Source organism: Ailuropoda melanoleuca, chromosome X (genome assembly GCF_002007445.2).
Source record: "Ailuropoda melanoleuca isolate Jingjing chromosome X, ASM200744v2, whole genome shotgun sequence".
In the NCBI taxonomy this organism is placed as follows: Eukaryota; Metazoa; Chordata; class Mammalia; order Carnivora; family Ursidae; genus Ailuropoda; species Ailuropoda melanoleuca.
Window position 1 is genome coordinate 69,270,526 of NC_048238.1, and position 10,117 is coordinate 69,280,642.

Here is a 10,117-nt window from a genome sequence, read left to right on the forward strand (position 1 = left end):
ACCTATCCAGCTCAACTCAGGGGACCGGCTGAAAAAGGGGTCCCCTACTCCTCCGCCATCTTAACCTCAAGCTGGGAAGAAATTTTTTTAATGATTTTTTATTATATTATGTTAGTCACCATACAGTACATCCCCAGATTCCTATGTAAAGTTTGATTCTTCATTAGTTGCGTATAACAGGTGCTGGGAAATTTTGACAGCCACATGCAAAAGAATGAAACTTGACCACTCTCTCACACCATACACAAAATAAACTCCAAATGGATGAATGACCTTGATGTGAATCGGGAATCCATCAAAATCCTAGAGGAGAACATAGGCAGCAACCTCTACGACATTGGTCAAAGCAACATTTTTCATGACATATCTCCAAAGGCAAGAGAAGCAAAGGATAACATGAACTTGTGGAACTTCATCAAGGTCAAAAGCTGCACAGCCAAGCAAACAGTAAAAAAAAAACTAAGAGGCAGCCCATGGAATGGGAGAATATATTTGGCAATGACACTATAGTTAAAAGACTGGTATCCAAGATCTGCAAAGAACTTATCAAACTCAATACGTGAGAAACAAATAAACAAACCATAAAATGGGCAGAAGATATGAACAGACACTTTTCCAGTGATGACATACAAATGGCTAACAGACACATGAAAAAATGTTCAAAATCACTAGCCATCAGGGAAATTCAAATCAAAACCAAGCGAAGATACTACCTTATGCCAGTTAGAATGGCAAAAATTGACAAGGTAAGGAACAACAATTGCTGGAGAGGATGTGGAGAACGGGATCCTTCCTACATTGTTAGTGGGAATGCAAGTTGGTACAGCCACTCTGGAAAACAGTGTGGAGGTCCCTTAAAATGTTAAAAATTGAGCTACCCTATGATCCAGCCATTGCGCTACTGGGTATTTACCACATAGATACAGACATAGGAAGAGAAGGGCCATATGCACCCCAATTTTCATAGCATCATTGTCCACAATAGCTAAATTGTGGAAGGAACCGAGATGCCCTTCAACAAATGACTGGATTAAAAGTTGTGGTCCATATATACAACGGAATATTACTCAGCTCTCAGAAAGAATGAGTTCTCAACATTTGCTGCAACATGAACGGCACTGGAGGAGATAGTTCTAAGTGAAATAAGTCAAGCAGAGAAAGACAATTATCATATGATTTCTCTCATCTATGGAAGATAAGAACTAGGAAGATCAGTAGGGGAAGAAGGGGACAAAGAAGGGGGGGTAATCGGAAGGGAGAATGAAGCATGAGAGACTATGGACTCTGAGAAACAAACTGAGGGCTTCAGAGGGTAGGGAGATGGGTGAATGGGATAGGCTGGTGATGGGTAGTAAGGAGGGCACATATTGCATGGTGCACTGGGTGTTATACGCAACTAATTAATCATCGATCTTTACATCAGAAACCAGGAATGTACACTATGGTGACTAACATAATATAATAAAAAAACATTAAAATAAAAAAAAAAAGAAAGGGGGGTAATCAGATGGGGGAATGGAGCACGAGAGACTGTGGACTCTGAGAAACAAACTGTGGGCTTCAGAGTGGAGGGGGTGGGGGAATGGGATAGGCTGGTGATGGGTAGTAAGGCGGGCACGAATTGCATGGTGCACTGGGTGTTATACACAACTAATGAGTCATCGAACTTTACATGAAAATCCAGGGATGTACTGTGTGGTGACTAACATAACGTAATAAAAAAATTAAAAAAATGAATAAATAAAAAGAGTTAACATAGATTCCATTAATATGCTACTTGCTTATAGGAGTTGTGCCAACTTCAACAACTATCAAAATAGCTGATATGAACAGTATGATTTCTATACACAAAATGAATCATACATCTCATATTTCTACATACTCAGATCATCTATATATAAATGTACAATTGTATATAAAGTTTCTTAATTTTTAGGATGTGTGTGTGACCTTTAAAAGTTAAGTTGTATTTTGACTTTTCTAACTGCTTTAAGGTGGTATCTTATTTCGGTTTTGATTTGTATTTCCTGGATCGCAAGTTATGTGGAGCATTTTTTTCATGTGTCTGTTAGCCATGTTAGTGGGGATGTGGAGGAAGGGGAACCGTCTTACAGTGTTGGTAGGAATGCAAACTGGTACAGCCACTCTTGAAAATAGTATGGAGGTTCCTCAAGAAGTTAAAAATAGAGCTGCCCTACAACCCAGCAATTGCACTGCTGGGTATTTACCACAAAGATACAGATGTAGTGAAAAGAAGGAGCACATGCACCTGAATGTTCATAGCAGCAATATCCACAATAGCCAAACTGTGGAAGGAGCCAATATGAACTTCAATAGATGAATGGATAAAGAAGATGTGGTTCATATATATATACAATGGAATATTACTCAGCCATCAGAAAAGATCAATATATACCATTTATATTGATATGGATGGAACTGGAGGGTATTATACTTAGTGAGAAAAGTCAATCAGAGAAAGACAATTATCATATGGTTTCACTCATATGTGGAACATAGGGAATAGTCCAGAGGACAATAGGGGAAGGGGGGGAAAACTGAAGGGGAAAAGATCAGAGAGGGAGACAAACCATATGAGCCTCTTGACTCCAGGAAACAAACTGAGGGCTGTGGAAAGGGAAGGGGGTGGGGGGATGGGATAACTGGGTGATGGGCATTAAGGAGGGCATGTGATGTGATGAGCACTGGGTGTTATTTGCAACTAAGGAGTCATTGAACATTATATCAAAAACTAATGATGTACTGTAACTTGGCTAATTGAATTTAAATTTAAAAAAAAGAATAAAACTGATTTTATAATCAGTGCTCTTCTGTGGTTATAAAATTTGGTCGCCCGTTAAATGTGACTTCACACTTGGACTTTTGGAGAGATGGAAGCTCTTCAGAATATTTAATTGAAGACATCTGCTGAAAGGGTTTATTTTCACGAGTGAGAAGACATTGGTCGCTCACAGACCAAATTCCCACATTATCATTGCTTTTCATCACTAATGAACATTTGATCCATTAGACTACTCAAGATTTTGAGTATTATTTCCATTGTTCTTCAAAATAGGCTTCAGAATTCTTTCTCCTTTTCCCCTTATTATGCCTACCCTTGGTGAAATCTCAAATCAGGATGACTTTAAAATTCTTTTTTGCTAACACATTATCAATAATTTGGGAAGTACTAGACCAATATAAATTGTTTCTTTAGGAAAAAAATTGTCCTAGCCAGTTTGGGTTACTATAATAAAATTCCATAAGCTGCATGGCTTATAAATAATAGAAATTTATTTCTTATAGTTCCAGAGGCTGAAAGTCCAAGATTGGGGTGCCAGCATAGCCTGGTTCTTCTGAAATTTGTCTTCTGGTTTGTGGACTATTAATTCACATGTCAGAAAGAGGGTGAGAGAACTTTCTGGGTCCTTTTTATAATCCTATTAATTAATCCTATTCATGAGGGCTCCACCCTCATGACCTAATTATCTTCCAAAGGCTCCACCTCCTAATATCATGACATTGTGGGTTAGGATTTCATTTTTTTTATTATGTTGTGTTATTCACCATACTGTACTCATTAGTTTTTGATGTAGTGTTCCATGATTCATTGTTTGAGTATAACACTCAGCATTCCTTGCAGTACGTGCCCTCCTTAATCCCATCACCAGGCAGTTTTGGAGGAACACAAGCCTTCAGTCCATAACAATTTATTTCTAACAAAAATCCCTAAGATGCATCTTATAACATTGTCCTTTGCATCCAAATTACTAACTCAATGATCCTGTGAAGAGAGTTGTCACTGATAATAATAATAAGCAATAACAATACCATTTACATAGCTCTTTTCATCTTGAGCATTCTGAAAACATCCTACAGAAGAATCATTCCTGATGTGTAACCATCTCTGAGGAAAAGTTGAAAGCTATTTACCAGCTGGCCATCAGTTAGAGACAGGAAGTAAAGAACATGTTTCCCAGCAGAGACTGTAGGATATACAATGTAATTACCAAATTTTGAGTAGGCTTAGGACACTGGAGCTAATTAATGTCCATATCTTTAAACAAGTGGCATTGGATAATTAGTCAGTACAAAGTGATCAGGACTTCAATTGTACATCTTAGCTAAAAGACAAAGCTTCTAATAACAATGTCTCCACAATTGCTGATTCAGTGCTGCTTGAACACTGAATCATGGTGTGAAGCAATTAAGAGATGTGATAATTTCTTGGCTGAGCATATAATGTACACACACACACACGCACACACAAAAGAATATAAAAAGTCTGTAGATTTGTTGAGCAGATTTGCAAAAGCAGTAATGTGTCCTAACTCTAATTGCCAATTGTTAATTTTGCAGTGCAGCTTCCCTGCTTCTTGATTCAACAGTGCAGGTGCACCCCATTACATGAGGATTCACCAATGAGAAATTCACTGTAATGGAAAAGTAGGGAATAAATTCAATATATGTTTCCAGGAACCTCACATGAACAGAAAATTTCCAGCAGAGAACTTCCAGGAGTGTATACAAAATGAGATCTCCAGTTGTCTGTACCTTGCCACAGAAACAGCAGGATGTGACCAGCTGCTACTCATATCTCCCACAGCCTGATCTTGGACGTGCCATTAAATCTAGGCTGTGGCAGTAGGGGAGGAGAAGTTGTCTGTATGAAGCAAGCATTTGAAACTAAAGCAAGGTAGAAAGAGCAGGGCTTCCTTCATCCCATGCCTGAATTAAGCCATGGCTTCAGGCAGGTGGCAGATGTTCAGAGTTAGTGGGGTAACTATACCCCTCTTGTGCTGTAATCACCTAGAGGCAGGGACAGAAAAAAAAAATCAGGAACATGTTCCCTACATTCAATGGAAAAAGATCATTCATTTTATAGAAATCTGCTCTACAAGCAATTTTTCTGGGTTGTGACTATTAATTAAATCAAGTAATGCCCCAATATGGTGAGATCTGCTGCTAATTAAATGATTAAATATTGGAAAGGCAACAGTAATGAAAAAAATATGAGCATTTAATAAAATGGTTAAGGGGAGAAATAAACACTCCCAAACAGTTCAGGTGGAAAATAAAAATTTTATTCATTTAGTTTATAGATCCCATGTCCTTGTTTCCAGCAATATTTTAATGCTAACATTGGAGTATGAGGTTACTCTTACCTTCCCAACTCCCACCCCATCATATTAATTAGTAGCAATTGTATAGAATGTTAGGATAGGAAGTGAAGCAAAGCCAATTTCCTAGATTCAACTGATATTGCAACTATATAAGCCCAAATTAAACAATGCTGAAGAGTAAAATTCAGAATCAAGTGCAGAAAAACTTATCTGACATCTTTAGGAATGGGGGCACTTTATGTAAATTACTTTTCATATAACTGATGCAAATCTCTATTGGCCTGATTTTTAAAATTAAAGTTATTTTTTAAAGATTTTTATTTATTTGAGAGAGAGCGAGAGAGAGAGCATGAGTGGTGGGGAGAGGTAGAGAGAGAGGAAGTAGTAGTGCTCGGTAGGGAGCCCCAACAGGCTGGATCCCAGGACCCTGAGATCATGACCCGAGACAAAGGCAGATGCTTAACCAACTGATCCACCCAGGAGCCCCTAAAATTTAAACTATGTTAAAGAAAAATTTTCTAAAATGAATTAAGACATTCCTCTAATTCCCTAAAGAAAATATCCATTAGATAATTCAATTATTATTTTAATAACTCTTGATTATTGTAAATAATGATCATTTTATGTTGAAAAAGAGTGATGCTCTCGGATGTTATGGAAACTATAGGTTTGTTCATCCAAATGGTCAACAAAATCATATTCTTTATGTTTTAGCCTGCAATTTGTGGTTATCTTCTCTGTTAGGAGGTCAGTGTGCCTATAATACACCTCTCTTTTCATCACATTTTAATTTACTGTTGCTGTTGTATTTTGCATTGACACATGAAGTAACAAAGCCTGTGATAATTTGACACTGATAGATGTGGAACACTGTATCATGGGCTTGACAACAAATATTTCATTACTTCTTGGTTTCTTAGTAATGTTCTGGTTGCCTGAGAATGCAGATGTCCACTCTTCAAATAAAAACTCACTCAGAGTTCACAGTACTTCATTAAAAAAAAAAGTAATCATGAAAGGAACAGAGTCATAGATGGATAAAAAATTTTCAGAGAGAAAAATTTTAATGCCAAGCCTAAGAAAGAAATTCAGAGTCTCAGTCCTCAGTAGAATTTTTCTAACTTGTTGTTTCTTTCTAAAAATCTTACTGATGTAAATCTTAACATAAAAACAGCAAAAAATAACCTACAAGAACAATCTTAATGAATAATTCCAAGGCACCCATTTTAAATTTTATAAAGTTATAATTAGCCAAACCTCCTTTCATATCTTCAGCTGTGATTTGAATCTTTGTATCATCAGTTATATTAACTCTTGTTTGGATCACTGGAGCTTACAGAATAAGTATAATAAATATTTCACATATTAAAGTCAGATATCGTGTCCAATATGAGTCTTCTTTTTTTTTTCATTTAAATCATCTGGAGTTGTCTCACCTGTTCCTAAAATGATAGAGTTTCAAGTCTTCCAGTCATCCTTCTTTCTCCTCTGTCAACATTTTGCATTTTTTTAAAAGATTTTATTTCTTTATTTGACATAGAGAGAGAGACAGCCAGCGAGAGAGGAAACACAGGCAGGGGGAGTGGGAGAGAAAGAAGCAGGGTCCCAGCAGAGGAGCCTGATGTGGGGTTCAATCCCAGGACTCTGGGATCGTGCCCTGAGCTGAAGGCAGACGCTTAACGACTGAGCCACCCAGGCACCCCCATTTTGCATTTTCTTAATGGGTATTCAGAACTGATTACAATGGTCTGGCTGTAATCTTGCTAGTATAGACTAAGGTTATGTGTTACTTCATCCAAACTGCAATGCTTTTCTGAGTGTTTTTGCATTCATATCATGCTGTATTCTTTTTTACTATCTTTTTGGTATTTTAGATATTTTAAATCCAAATTGTAGTTTTCGAGTATGCTGCATATTATGAAAGATGGGATGGTTTGTCTTTTTAACGGATACTTTTTCCATGTGTCTACAAGGAAATTTTGGGACAGTCTGTCTGAAGTCCCTTTTTTAAAGTTTTGAAATAATTATATTTAATTTGTAGGATCCCTGAGTGGATGCCAAAACACTCAAAAAGAAGTTCAATTTTAGGCAAAATGCAATTGGATAATTGGATCATTAGCAAAACTGACTTTTGCCAAAGTGGATGTTCTGGAAACTTGGAATTGAACTACTTAGCTCAGAACACCATTCTTCTTTCAATGCAATCTAAGATTACATTAGCTTTATTAGTAGCCTTATCATGCTGTTATAGTATTTTGGGCTGCCTGTTAATTAATAATCTTAGAATGTTAAAAGATTATTTTCTATAATAATCTTATTTTCTATGCTTTCTTAACACAATTTTAACCCCACAATACACTATCATTAACTATAGGCACAATGTTGTACAATCTTTATAACTTAGTCATCTTGCATGATGAAATTTTATACCCATTGAACAGGAGCTTCCCATTTCCCCCTTCTTGTAACTGGTAACCACACTTCTACTCTGTTTCTATGAGTTTGACCATTTTAGGTATCCCATATAAGTGGAATCATGTAATATTTGCCTGTCAATGACTGGCTTATTTCTCTCAGCATGAAGACTTCAAGGTTCATCTCTGTAGTCATGTATGGCAAGATTTCCTTCTCTTTTAAGGCTGAATTGTACTTATATACCACACTTTATTCATCCCTTTATCGGTCAATGGGCATTTAGGTCATTTCCATGTTTTAGCAATTATGAATAATGCTGCTATGACAGTAGAAGTGAAGATATCTCTTTGAGATCTTGATTTCAGTCTTTTGGATGTATATCCTAAAAGTGGAATTGCTGGATCATATGGTAGTTCTATTTTTGACTGTTTCAGAAACTGCTATATTATTTTCCATAGTAGTACCATTTTACAGTCTCATGAATAGCACACAAGATTTCTGTTTTCCACATCCTCACCAACACTTGTTATCTTTCGTTGGCTTGAGTAAAGACATCCTAATAGCTGTGATTGATATCTCACAGTGGGGTTTTCCAGCTTTATCGATGCATAATTGACAAATAAAACTATATATATGAATTGATTTGTTAACTTCTGGGTGATCCAATTTGTTGGCATATAATTATTTAGAGTAGTCTTTCATGATCCTTTATACTTCTTCACTATCACTCTTAATGTCTCTTCTTTTATTTCTTTTTTTAAAAAAGATTTTATTTATTTATTTGATAGAGAGAGAGAGACAGCTGAGAGGGAACACAATCAGGGGGAGTGGGAGAGGAAGAAGCAGGCTCCCAGAGGAGCAGGAAGCCCAATGCGGGGCCCGATCCAGGACCCTGGGATCAGGTCCTGAGCTGAAGGCAGATGCTTAACAACTGAGCCACCCAGGTGCCCCTCTTCTTTTATTTCTGATTTTGAGTATTCTCTCTTTCTTAGTCTAGCTGAAAGTTTATTTTTTTTAGCCAACCAACTAGTGTTGTTGATCTTTTCTATTGTTTTTCAATCTCTATTTTATTTATTTCTGCTCTGCCCATTTTCCCCCTTCTGCTGGCTTTGAGCTTAGTTTGTTCTTTCTTCTCTAGTTCCTTGAGGTATAAAATAAGGTGTTTATTTGAGATCCTTCTTTTAATTAATGTAGGCATTTATAGCTATAGACTTCCCTCTTATGACTGCTTTAGCTGTGCTCCCTAAGTTTTGATATATTGTGTTTTTATTTTTGTACGAGATATTTTTTGATTTCCCTTTTGATTTTTTCTTTGACCCATTCATTGTTCAAGTGTGCATTGTTTAATTTCCACATATTTGTGAATTTTCCTGCTTTCCTCTGACTACTGATTTCTAGTTTCATGTCATTGTTGTCAGAAAAGATACTTGATATGATTTCAGTCTTACTAAGTTTGTTAAGTCTTGTATTGTGCTCTAGCATGTAATCTATCCTAACGAATGTTCTGTGGGCACTTGAGAAGAATGTGTATGCTGCTACTTTTGGATGGAATGTTCAGTACATGTGTAGATCCATTTGATCTAATGTGTAGTTCAAATCCAATATTCCTTTATTGATTTTCTGTCTATATCACCTATCCATTGTTGAAAGTGAGTATTGAAGTCCCTCACTATTATTGCATTGCTGTCAATTTCTGTATTCAGATTTGTTAATTTTCACTTAATATATTTAGGTGCTACAATGTTGGGTGTGTCAATATTTACAGTTGATATATGTTCTTAATGAGCTGACTCATGATCATATAATGACCTTCTTTGCCTCTTGTTACAGTTTGACTTAAACTCTATTTTGCCTGTTATAAGTATAGCTACTGTTCTACTTTGGTTTTTATTTGCATAAAATCCCTTTCTCCATTTCTTTACTATGTCCCTAAGCGGAAGTGAGTCTCTTATGGGCAGCATATAATTGAGGCTTTTTTTTTTTTTATCCATGCAGCTACTCTGTATCTTCTGATTGGAGAATTTAATTAATATACATTCAAGTAATTATTGACATGTAAAGACTTAGTATTGTCATATTGTTAATTGTTTTTTGGATGTTTATTACTTCTTTTGTTACATTTTTTCCTTTCTTTGTGTCTTCCTTTGTGAATAAATAATTTTCTGTAGTGATATGTTTTGATTCCTTTCTCTTTCTCTTTTATATCTACTGTAGGTTTTTGTTTTGTAATTTGTGGTTACCATGAAGCTGACATAAAGCATCTTACAGCTATAATAGTCTACTTTAAGCTGATAAAATTGAACTGTGCATGCAAAATTTTACCCTTTTATGACTCCCTTACATTTTATGTTTTTGATGCTACAGTTTACATATTTTATATTGTGTATCCATTAACAGTTATTGTAACTATAGTAACTGTAATACTTTTGTCTTTGAACCTTTATACTGGAGTTATGTGCTTAACACACTACCATTTTACAACACTAGAGTATCCTAAATTTGACTACATAATTATCATACCAGTGAGTTTTATACTTTCATATGTTTTCATGTTACTAATTAGCACTCTTTTATTTTAC